The sequence below is a fragment of the Ambystoma mexicanum genome, chromosome 6p (genome assembly GCF_040938575.1).
Source record: "Ambystoma mexicanum isolate Mex_15411 chromosome 6p, UKY_AmexF1_1, whole genome shotgun sequence".
NCBI lineage: Eukaryota > Metazoa > Chordata > Amphibia > Caudata > Ambystomatidae > Ambystoma > Ambystoma mexicanum.
This window is the reverse complement of record NC_090935.1, coordinates 1,053,957,286-1,053,969,843: the sequence shown is the minus strand read 5'-3', so window position 1 is coordinate 1,053,969,843 and position 12,558 is coordinate 1,053,957,286.

Below are 12,558 nucleotides of genomic sequence, written 5' to 3'. Positions count from 1 at the left end.
GTTAGAAGGTGCCATAACATTTTAGCCACAACACCCCCTGAGGTCCAGGCCGTGGCTGTTTCCTTAGATATGCATAAGGCCTTCGACACGGTTTCGTGGCGCTTTCTCTTCAGGGTTCTGCGCAACTATGGGTTCGGCCCCAATTTTCTGAAATGGATAAAAATACTGTACACACGCCCACATGCAAAAATAAGAATCAATGGGGTTTTAACAAACAAACTGGAACTGAAGGGGGAACGCGACAAGGATGCCCATTATCGCCATTATTATTCGCATTAATAATTGAACCTTTAGCAGATATCATTAGGGCACGGTACAGCTCAGCAGGACTCAGGCTAGACGGTGAATTACACATTATAACTTTATATGCAGACGACATTCTGTTATATCTAAAAAATCCGGATCGAACCTCGGGCAAGGTACTGGCTGAGGTTAAACGGTTTGGGGAACATTCAGGTCTACGTCTTAATTCTAGCAAATCAGAGATATTCCCAATCACAGAAAATACACCGCAACCACACGACCTATATGGTCTAGTCTGGAGCCCTACTCATATACTTTACTTGGGTGCACACATTGCCAGAACAGCACAGCTCTCCCGCACCTTGAACTATTGCGTTCTCACTGATGCCCTGGGCGTGAAAATAAAACACTGGAGCGCCCTCCCCATATCATTGATGGGCAGGATAGCACTAATTAAAATGATTATATTACCGAAGCTTTTTTATTTGTTCAGCACTATACCTGTCTGGCCGGGCCGCTCTTTATTTACCACACTGACAGGCGCGTGCACCTCATTTGTATGGGGAGGAAATCCCAGAGTGAGCTGGAAAAAGCTGACTGATACATACTCTAGAGGAGGGATGATGGCACCTGACTTGGAGTTGTACTATCTGGCTGCACAGGCACACTACGCCTCCCATTGGGCGACACAATTCCTCAACCCTGTAACCCCGATGCCCGGTTGTAAAGAGCGCAAAGCGATAACGGCACTCCACAAAATGAGCAGATCAACCCCCAAGCACTATAACACTATAGAACCAGCGAAGGTAACGACCACTGCATGGGCCAAAATAGCCGATATGTTCGAAACCAACAGGCTATACCATCCGAGTATGCCACTCTGGGGAGACCCACAAACACCCTTCAGTGCAGATAGTCCAATCACGATGCATTGGACATCTAAAGGGATCACCCAGTGGGGACAACTCTTCCCTGACCAGAGCTTTATCCAGTGGATAGACATCAGAGAGGTTGTGGGAAACACAAATAGACATAAACAGCAGTATACCCAAGTGCGAATGGCTGTACAAGAAGCATGCCCCACATTCCCCAGCGAACCAGCGATAAATATAGGTCTGGGCTACATATTCACAGGGGGGACACAAAAAGTCTCGGCGGCGGCATTGTATAAGCTACTACTTCAAACGCGCCCTGTTGAGAACACCGCAGCTAAGAGTCAATGGGAACAAGACCTGGGACAGCAGTTTGATGACCAGGAATGGGCACAGATTTGCTCGCTTACCAAGCAAATATCGTGTAATTCCAGATATAAGGTAATTCACTACAAAATAGTGCAGAGATCACATTACACCCCAGCAAAACTTAAACGACTATATCCCAACATGTCGGGGACCTGCCCTAGATGTCAGACAGAGGATGCTAATATTTATCATATGCTATGGTCATGTATAAAGCTAAGGGGCTACTGGGAGGAAATCTGTGCCGCCTTAGATGAGATGGCTGACCAACCACTGGAATGGTCACCCAAGATATGTTTGCTGGGAGCAGTGGGGAAAATGAACCCGACTTGGCGTAGACCCCCCAACTAAGGCTGATTGGGACAAGGACATGGTGTGGACTAATGATACAGAAGAACTCTACATAGACTCGGTGCTACCCCAATCCAGACCAAGGAACATATGGGATAGATATAAACAATACCTGTTTGATAAGGCAGAGCGAGATGACTCAGGATCGGAAGCTAATTGATTTTGTAAAATGTAATGAAGCAATGTGCAATATATCTAAGCATTAATGTTACCTGTGTGCAAGAAAAACAAAGTTTAAAAAAAAAAGAGGGCACCCAGAGTGGATCTGAGGGACTGATACTCAGCCCTCAGGGCCTCCATCTGTGCCTCTGCGTGAGCAGTAATTGCGTGACGCAGAGACAACATTTCAGCCTGGCGTGCCCTGTCAGAGGCCGCCATGCCCAGCCTGAGCAAGCGGGCCCTGGACTGTGCCGCCTGCCGCTGGAGAAGCACCTGCCTAGCAGGGGGGAGCACGGATTGGGCCACACGTTCCATGCTCACAGCGATGTTATCAAGTGCTGCCCCCTGACGTTCTGAATTGGCAGTCATGTCTTGCTCCCACTCAGTATACCTCAGTGGCGTGCGGCCACCGCGTTGCTGGGCTTGACACCTGCGGGACCCAAGGACCGGGCATCCTCGTTGGGTTGGCACCGCCCGCGGCTGCACGACTGCATGCCCCGTCTACGTGATACCCCAGGCCCATCAGTGACTGGTGTGGAGGGTGACCCTGCGTCCCGATCGACCACAGGCGAGGTCCCACCACTGTCCGGCCCCTCTGTACAGGTGTCGCGGTAAGAGGAGTGTCCACATCAGAATCACTCACCCCTGACGTATGGACCTGATGCACATACAACTCAACATGGTCGTCAGAGTGGTCATCTGGGCTGGACTCATTGCCAGCCAAAGACAAGATGGACTGTAGCACACGTGGGTTCTTGTGGTCTACCACCCCACGACCCCCACTTGTGCCGGGTTGCGGTTGTGATAACAACCCTTTGCCTGGCATGACAACACCATCCTCTGCCTCCATTGCATCATCATCTGAAAAGTGGAGAGAAAAAAACATTAGTACGCATGTTAGAAGCACTTAACACAGTCACACATGACATCACACAGACAGCCAACACATGAAGCAGACATGTCACACACAAAAGAGAACCTGCCATGCATGCCTGGTCAATTTGACATTGCATCAGTGAGTACGCATGTAGAACGGTGTTACATGGCTCCGAAGTGGGTTGATGCAGTGCAGAACATGTGTACGTTACTCACTATCTACATGAACAAGTACTTCATGATGTGCATCAAAATACGTGGAGGCAGTGCATGGGCAAGTTCAGGCATCATGTACAATGTGCATGCAATGAGTTGCGTGGCTACAAGCAAACCCCCCCCCTGAGTGAAAATGCAGAGATGCCTTGCATGGTGGCAAAAGGGTGACCAGAGAACTGTGTATTGGCAGCCAGTGTTGACCAGCATCAATGGCATCATCTGAGTCAACTGACAACACAACAGATGACGAACCCTCAGTAGTACACCCATATGTGCAAAACCCACTACACCAGTTGGACAGAGTCAGTGGGCCTGAAACTGGGGGAGGACTGTGCCCCACACAGACTGTGACACCCTAAACATGTGTGTGATGCAGGACTGGGCCAGAGTGGCCATGAGATGGATGGTGGAATGGCATGAAATGTGGGTCACCCTGGACACGTACTACAATGAGCATCCAGTCAAGGACACATAGGGGGACGCATGAAATGCACATGGGGTATAAATGGGCAATCAGGTCCCTGCGGAGCACCTGCCATCTGCATAGTCCAAGTGAGACACCCTGCATGAAGGACAGAGGATGTACCCCACTGCATGTGTCTGGCAGGATGGCTGGTGGAAGTTAGCATGTACACAGGAGGCTTGAACAGGCCATTGCAGTACCGCAAAATGATGCACAACAGTGCAATGGTGAAATTGGGGTGCAGGGGGGGTGGAGGGGCAAGGGAGCATGCCTATGCGGAGTACCCACATGCAGGCAGGGGACACATGCACGTCAGTCATGCAATGACATAATCCCAGTGCTGAGTGGAAGGACACCCCAGGCTGAATGCAGAAGGGCGAGTGAGCTGGAACATGGACCGGAGGGGCATCCGGGTGACTAGCATGTGAGTATGGTGCAAGTGTGGTGATGAGGACAGTCCCTGTCTGCTCAACATGTCCACCATCCTGCACAGCAGGCCCACATCAGTGAAGCATTGCATGACTTGCACATGAAAACGGTTCTAGGTCAAATGTTCAAATGAAAATGATTGAATGACCAAAGGGTCAAAACAAAAGGTCGATTTTTTCGGGCCAATAGTTTGGGGGTTCCCCCCCAACCCCAGTTACTGTAGCATAAACCACTTTTATTTTTAACTACACGAAAACCGGTACCCATATATATTCTGTCTGAGAATTTCGACCCTTTTGTCTTCGGTCCAATTACCTCGACCCTTTCATCATTCAATCCTTTTGGTGTTGAATCTTTGACAGGACACCCATGAGAACCATGTACACATGACATGTAGTGGCAGTCATGCCCAAAACATGACAACAGTAAAACAACCATGGCCTCGACAAACACGCAGCAACACTCAGTGGACTGGACATCAAAGTCCTGCATCTCTCCCACTCCTTCGACCAATTCTGGTGGTTTGAACTCTGCAACGAGTGACTCATGCGGAGTGAGGTCTACTTCCTCAGGTGCCGGCTCACTGTCAGTCACCAGGGTCATGTTGTAATTTGAGGCACGCTTTGCCTTAGCGCTGCGTTTGAGGTCATTCCAAATCTTTTTGCACTCTTGGGCTGTGCGCACTTCAAGGCCGAATGCCCTCACATCTTCCGCAACTTGCTTCCAGTGGATATCACGATGGGCAGCCGTAGTCTGACACGGCCCCACTAGCATGTCACGGTTGTGGTACCACACATAGTCTATGAGGCAGTCCAGTTCCTGCTTCCAGAAAGGCTTCTTCCTCGACGTGCAGGAGGCCGTAGCTGTGTCTGTGGTCCCAGCCTGTACTGCAGGTGCAACCTTCGTCCTCTTGGATGCTGGTCCGACCCTGGCTGGCAAATGCTGTATGAGCAGTGGCACTGGTGGAATGAGCAGAGGGAGTGGCAGGTGGAACATGGAGTCAGGCCCTGACTTGCGTCAGTGGCTGCTGGGTGCCCTGGAATGGACCCTGCACAGCAACATCTGCTGGGGCAGGGTCATTGACCGGGACTGTCCTGGTTGGTAGACTCACAACCGGGGTTGTGTTGGCTGCATCTGCCCCTGCAGTTGCCAACACCCGGCTGGTCGAGGCAGCAGATGGGATTACTGCCCCAGGGACACGTGCCTCGGTCTGCGAAGCCCTGCGTGCACCTACGGTGTGACTCCTGACCACCTGTAAATCTTCAATCTGCGCTGGCAGACCCTGAGCCTGGGTAGTGGTTTCCACAGCTGCACCTGCAGCTACCACTACCCTTAGGCCCGTGGCAGTCGATGAAACGGACTGCCGGGTCACACAGGCGCCAGTGCCAGATGCAAGAACTGCATCTCCTGGAGCCGCAGGGGGTGGTGGCATGACTGCACCAACATGTGGCACAACATCATCTAGAGCTGTCGCAACCCTGCCTCTTCCCCGTCTGCAGCCAGCCTGGACACCCTGGAGTCCCCCTACTCCCTGGTCACCCGTCCACGTCCCTGACCACGCCTGCCACGAGGAGTACGCCCAGCTGAGGCACCCCTCACCTTTGGTGGCCACCCAACCATGGCACAGATGGAGTAGTGCTGGCACAGATGGAGAAGTGCCAATCGGAGGTGTACACGACAATTGCCCTGAGCCATTTGGGTTGAGGGGTGGGATACAAGATGTTATAAGCACCCCTGCACCTGCAAGGCTGTATGTGACCCCGGTGATGAAGTGATGGGTCACGCAATGCTCAGGCACCCCAAAACTGCAGTAAAACTGTGCACACACCGCAGTAGCCCGCGTGTGTGGAATTAACCTCCCGCAGTACGCGGTGGCACCCAGGGACACGAAAAATGCGTACGCGTGGGACACGCAGGCTACTATGTCCTTGAAAACGGGTATGCGATACAAGGGGCACCCGCAGTGGGAAAAATAGCGTGCGTGACTCACCGTCAGACTAGCGTGATAATGAAAAACACGCGTAGCCAATACCCCCTCCAAAAGAAGAGATACGTCCTTGATGAGCTGTGAAGTAGTGATGGTGCGCGAAACAACACGAAGTAGCAACACACACAAGTCGGTCTCCACGAAAGGTCCGTACAGCGAACTGCCGGGAGCCGCTCACCTTTAATGCGTGCTGAGGGAAAAGCCCACGCGTATCACGTCACTTACGCGCGTAGGCCCTTTCCTCGGATTACGCGCATTAACACGCGGACGTGCAGTTTTTTCACATGCTGATTCACTATGCACTCGTCACAAGGGTAACGCCCGCGCGCGTAACGTCACAGACGCGCTTACGCGCTAAGGACCTTTCCTCGATTTACACGCTGACATGCACTTTTTTCATGTGCCAAATCACTCCATAGCAAACTGGCCACGCAACAACACATGGAAGACCACGCTGCTGCCCAAAAGGCCATTTTCCTGCCCCCAAGAGCCCCAAGCACGCTCCCACCTGCCATATGCTGCTGCCTGCTGCCCACGTGCCCTGCTATTTGGTGCCTGCACGTCAGCCATCTGCAGAGGTCCAGTTGCTGTGTCCAACCCTGCTGGAACAGAAGACTCCCGACTGGGATACCATCACTCCACAGCCCAGCCCCAGGACCCAGTTGCCCACCAACACCTGCTTCGGGGGTCGCCATGCCGGGGCAAACACCATCTGAGACCACTGGCGACCCCCAGCCAGAGAGGCAGAGGGCCACCAGCTTCAGTGAGAAGGAAGTTGGTGTCCTGGTGGAGCAAGTTCTGGGGCAGTATGATGCCCTCTTCACACCATCGCGCGCCGACAAGGAAGGACGGGAGAGGATCTGGGAGGCCGTAGTGGTTGCCATCAACGCAGAGGGGGTGGCAACCCGCGACATTAAGCACGTCCGGAAGCCCTGAGAGGACTTCAGGTCCAGGACCCTCAACAAGGCCCGGCGCCTCATGAAGGCAGAGGATGCAGAGGTGTGCCGGATCAGCCTGACCAACATCCTGATGAGGGTCCTGGAATGCATAAGCCCAGCGCTCCACGCCCAGATCCTTCAGAGGAAGACCCGTCTGGAGTCGAGCGGTAAGTGGCCATGCATTGCTGTGTGAAACAGGGCATGTTGCAGTGTGCTGGTGGTCAGCTACTTGCCTGTATGTGTAACATAGGCCATGTGTGAACCACATGGATGGTGCATGTGTTCCAATGCAACATGGGGAGCAGCATGCGGGATGCACACATGAATGCATGCCTGTCCCTGTTTTTGGACATGGATGGGGGGTGAGAGCTCTCATGTACATGTATGGTGTACATGTCTGTGTGTCTGAGAAGTGTCTGTGTGACTTTGAAACGCCATGGATGCATGACACATGTCTGTGACGATGTGTAAATTCACTTATGCAGTCTAGTCACCCTTGTATCCACTGTGTCTGTGGTTTATGAGCCATGATGCATAACGCTCCGGTGATGTGTGTGCCTGGGATAAGTATGAGCCATGATGCATGTGAGTTTTAAGGCAACATTTATGTCAATAGAGGCCCTTGTACATTGATGCTGATGTTGATTGCATGCGCCGTGCCTGTTTCTGCATGTGTGTTGCCTGTATTGACCCATGTGTTGTGGAGGGACAGGATGGAAGTGACGTTTGACAGTGCCACTCATGTGTTATTGCTTCCTGTCTAGGGGACTATTGTACAGTACCCTGATGCTTGTGTTCTATGTCTCCCTCTACGCAGCGTCGAGTGAAGAAGAGGGCTGAGATGGCGCTGTGGAGCTAAGCGGCGGGGATGCCTCCACCGGGCGGCGACGCAAGGCCCAGCCACCCTCCCAGGAATTGCCATCATCCGGGAGCGACGGGACTGGTGCCGTGTCTGCCACTACGGCTGTAGCGGAAGGGCCGGGTAAGCCCCCACAGGGGCTTGCAATGGCGGAAGACGGTGTGGAGACATCCAGGTTGGTAGTCTCCACAGAGGAGGAGGAGCCCGCTACTGAGCCGCACATGGGGCCTGGTGGGGTAGTACCACTGGTGCAAGTGGTGCAGTCCAGGGCCAGGAGGCAGCACAGGTCACTGCGGAGGGGCCTGTGCATGTCCCTGTCCCTGACCCTGTGACTGAACCTCCATGCACCAGCAGGTATGCCCTGTCCCAGGCCCGTCTGCAGGTAGGGGGGAGGCCCACGTCATCTGGCTCTCCACTACCTGCAGACGAGGAGTCCCATGACCGAATGGGCTCCGTCCTGATTGGTGTCGCATTGCGCACGCGTGTCATTCGTGATGACGTGCGTGCTTCCTGGGGGGACCATGCACGCCATCACAAAGAGCTGCGTGGCAACGTGGCACAGTTGGGAGGGGCCATGGTTGGTGGGTTCCTACATGTGTCGCGCACTCTGGCAGACCTCTCCTCCTCTGTGGAGACTATGCGCCAGTCGTTCTCCCTGCTGTCTTCTGGCCCAGATTCCACCAGGGCCCCCTGTGGACCTGGCCTGACCAACACAGCCAGCTTGGTGGAGATCCCATCCCTGCCACAGTCGGGAGTCTGCGGTCCAGCAGGGGTGGACACCCCAACAACTGGAGACCAGCAGATGGAGGATGTGCAGGCATCATCGGACAGGGCACATGGACAGCAGCAGCAGCAGCAGGCTCTAGGTGGGAGCGATGATGGCTCGGGTCCATCAACATCAGAGGGGCAGGCATCGGCCAGAGGGCAGGAGGACCCTGGAATGGGTGTGTCTTCCGTGTGGCTGCGGTTGGGCCAGCGTATAGTTGCGGAGCGGTGGCGGGCGGAAGAGGCACGGCTCACCATAGTCAGGGCGGAGTTCTCCAAGCGTCGGGCGTTGAGGCGGGCTGAATGCCTCGAGGCAACTTGCAGGGAGTTGGAACAGGCCATGGATGCATCCCTTCGAGACCTCGGGGTCAGGGTAGAGGCCCGCCTCCAGGAGATTGACATGGAGTTCGATGATGCCCTGGCCCACAACATCACAGAGTGAGCCGTAGGACTTGCCCGCCGCCATTGTATATAGTTAGTTAGTGTTAGGTTTCCTTTCTCTTTTTTTTTCTTTTGGGACGCTTGGACAATGCCCCACGTTTTTGTATATAGTTCTTAATTAGGTAGGTTTTTTTATCAGTTTCATTTCATTTGTTGGGCTCATGGACCCTTGTTTCAATCTCTGTACTTAGTTGGACTGTGGATTTCTGCACAAATATAATTTTACTTCACCATGGATCAATGGATTTTAAAAATTAGGTTTCCTTTGGATTTGATTTGGTGGACAAGGAGTTTTCACTGACTTTATTTTGGATGACTTTGGATTGTGACTTCATTATTTATTTTTCTTTTTTGGACATGCATTCTTTTCTTTGATTAATATTATTTTCATGCTTTGATTCCATTAGCTTCATTTTGTGCACAATACATTTTGATTTCTTACTTCCATGTGTGGTATTCGCTCATTGGTTTACTGCATGTCACAATGTGGGTTTGCACAATCACTGGCACACAGTGTGTGTGACGGACATGTGTTGATGTGCATAGTTGACTTTTGTTTTGTGACAAGAAATAGGCCTTTCAGTGTGGGGTGGATGGGAAACTTGATTGTGTCTCAGGACTGGTGTGGCGTGCAGTGGGATTTTGGTGGACATGAGGCCCATGAATGTGCATCTTTATGACATGTTGGGTGGGGACATGTGTCGGGGCCTGCTGGCAGGTGCCCGTCAATGCTGGGTGGGTGGGGGTGCAGGGGGACATGCGACGGGGCCTGCTGGCAGCTTCCCCTCAATGCAGGGTGGGTGGGGGTGCAGGAAGACATGTGGGCTAGCTGGGGGCATGGCCAGGGTGGATGGGCTGCCTACGGGACATGACCAGGGGTGCAGAGTAGTCCCCTGTGGTGTGGGCTGGCTGCAGGGGCTGGGGAGAGGGGTACAGGGCACACCTGGGAGAACACACACTGCAAAATCATGTTTGGAACTCCCTGCTCACCGCTCAGAATACACGTACCCCGCTCGCACAAGGCCCATCACATGTGATTCTCCATGCGCACCCCTGAAAAACACGTACCCCGCTCGCACAGCGCCTATCGCGTATGATTCTCCACGTGCACCCCTGAAATACACGTACCCCGCTCGCACAGCGCCTATCGTGTGTGATTCTCCGCGCGCACCCCAGAAATACACGTACCCCGCTCGCACAAGGCTCCATGTGCACCCCCGAAATACAAGTACCCCTCTCGCACAGGGCCTGTTGCGTATGATTCTCCATGCGCACCCCCGAAATACACGTACCTCGCTCACACAGGGCCTGTCGCATGTGATTCTCCACGCGCACCCCCAAAAGACACGTACCCCGCTCGCACAAGGCCTGTCGTGTGTGATTCTCCATGTGCACGCCCAAAATACACGTACCCCGCTCGCACAAGGCCTGTCGCATGTGATTCTCCATGCGCACCCCAAAATACATGTACCCCGCTCGCACAGAGCCTGTCACGTGTGATTCTCCATGCGCACCCCTGAAATACACGTACCCTGCTCGCACATAGCCTGTCGCGTGTGATTCTCCACGCGCACACCCGAAATACACAGACCCCGCTAGCACATGGCTTGTCGCGTGTGATTCTCCATGCGCACACCGGAAATACACGTACCCCGCTCGCACAGGGCCTATCGCATGTAATTCTCCATGCGCACCCCCGAAATACACGTACCCCGCTCGCACAGGGCCTATCGCATGTAATTCTCCACGTGCACCCCGCTGCGAGCAGGGTTCGTGTATTCGGAGGGGTGTGCGGGGAGTTTTACAGATGTTTTTGTGGTTGGGGGGCTGTATGCTGGTCCACTGGCCTGTGCGCCATGTACGGGATTTGTGTGCTGTTCATGGCGCACGGGCAGGGTCGGGGGCGTAACTGGCGCTGCTGCAGGTTCGCTGCGTCACTCTGCGCCACGGCTCGTTATGGATGTTAGAATCCATGAATAGGCTGTGCACGGAAATGGATTTTGGCACACGCGGCTGGCGCAGACTGCCGCATGCGCACCCTGTGCGCCAGCCGCGTGCGCCACTTGTGTGCTGATTTCTATGAATTACCCCCCAAATGTATGGCTTACTTATATTGTGTCATTGAAAAATCTAGGCCAGGTGGTTTTCTTCACTAACAATCACAATATAAAAATTGAAAAGGTGCTGTACATGAAAACGTTAACCTTCTCATATGGTCTTAAAGTACATGCCTTAGGGTTTGCTCTCAGATCATGATACACATGCATAGGGCAATAGGAGGCATCCAACACAGACTTACATTTTCTGATGATGCTGTTTCTTTCTTCCTTCATTTAGTTTTCCTGTGTGTGCCTTTAATTTGTATACATTGTGGGTCTTCATATGTATTGTTTCTACTACCACAAGTGTATTTGCAGTCTTGCATTGTTAGCTAGTTATTGCATGTTTACCATTACATAAACACCCCTCACATCTTGCTACCAACATAATACTCACAACCCCTTGCAGGTAGGCATTTTTAATTGGCATTATTTGCACATGTGATGTCATCAGTGATGTCATCAATGACATTTGTCATGTCATCTTTGATATCCTGGGTGTTAGTCTGAGCAGTGCACGGTGGTGGCGGGAGTTATGGTTACTTAGCTGACATAAAAGAAAGGGACTAAAGATGTGATGGCGTCAGTGATGGCATCAATGACATGTGTGGTGGCATCTTTTATGTTCGGGGTGGTAGTGGTAGCAGTGGAGAGTGCTTATGGGAAAAATGGGTGATTAGCCTACCATAACTCCCGAATTTCAGGGGTTTTTAGATTTTACTTGTAATCATAACGTCCTTTTTACAAAGTTTTTGTACAGAATGGCAGCGGTTTTTAATAGGGCAACTTAACCAGAACATCCCTTTAACAAAGTTTTTTTTGTAGTATATATATATATATATATTTCACAGCCACGGTAGTGGCTCTGTAGCTATGGTTAAGTTGCTGTTTCCATAGGAAAAGCACGTTTTGAGTGGCCTATAACTCCGCTCCTCTTGGACGAATCCTCTCCAAACTTTGCAAAAAAAGTATATGGGCTACTCTGGTGATGTTTGGTCCAGGGGGGGAAAAGTTATAGGGGGGGTCCCAAAACGTCTTTTTTTCCCATAGACTGAATGGGGGAAATACTTTGCGCATGCCTACAGGCCAAACCGCTGGACAGATTTTCACCAAATTTGCGGCAGGGGCTTGGTCCCGAAAGCGTGCTTTTGTAAATTTGGTGACAATCCGTCCAGTAGTTTCCTTTAAAACGACCAAAAAGTAAGTCTGAAAAAAATAGTGATATCTATATCCGCTCCACGGTCACACTTCCCTGTTCGCTCCGCGGACAAGAAATCGATTGGCTAATCCATAGCGTCATGTCCGCGGACATGTGGCGCTTTCACTGATTGGTTGTAGAACAGCGTGAAGTGCGTCAGATTTCTTCACTGCCTCTGCCATCTTTTGTTCATGTTTTGGTGTAAAAGTACATCGCCGGTAACACATACAAAACAAGACACCAATGCACTTGTTATACTCATGAAATACTGTTTCCGAAGGTCAGCTTTAATTAGG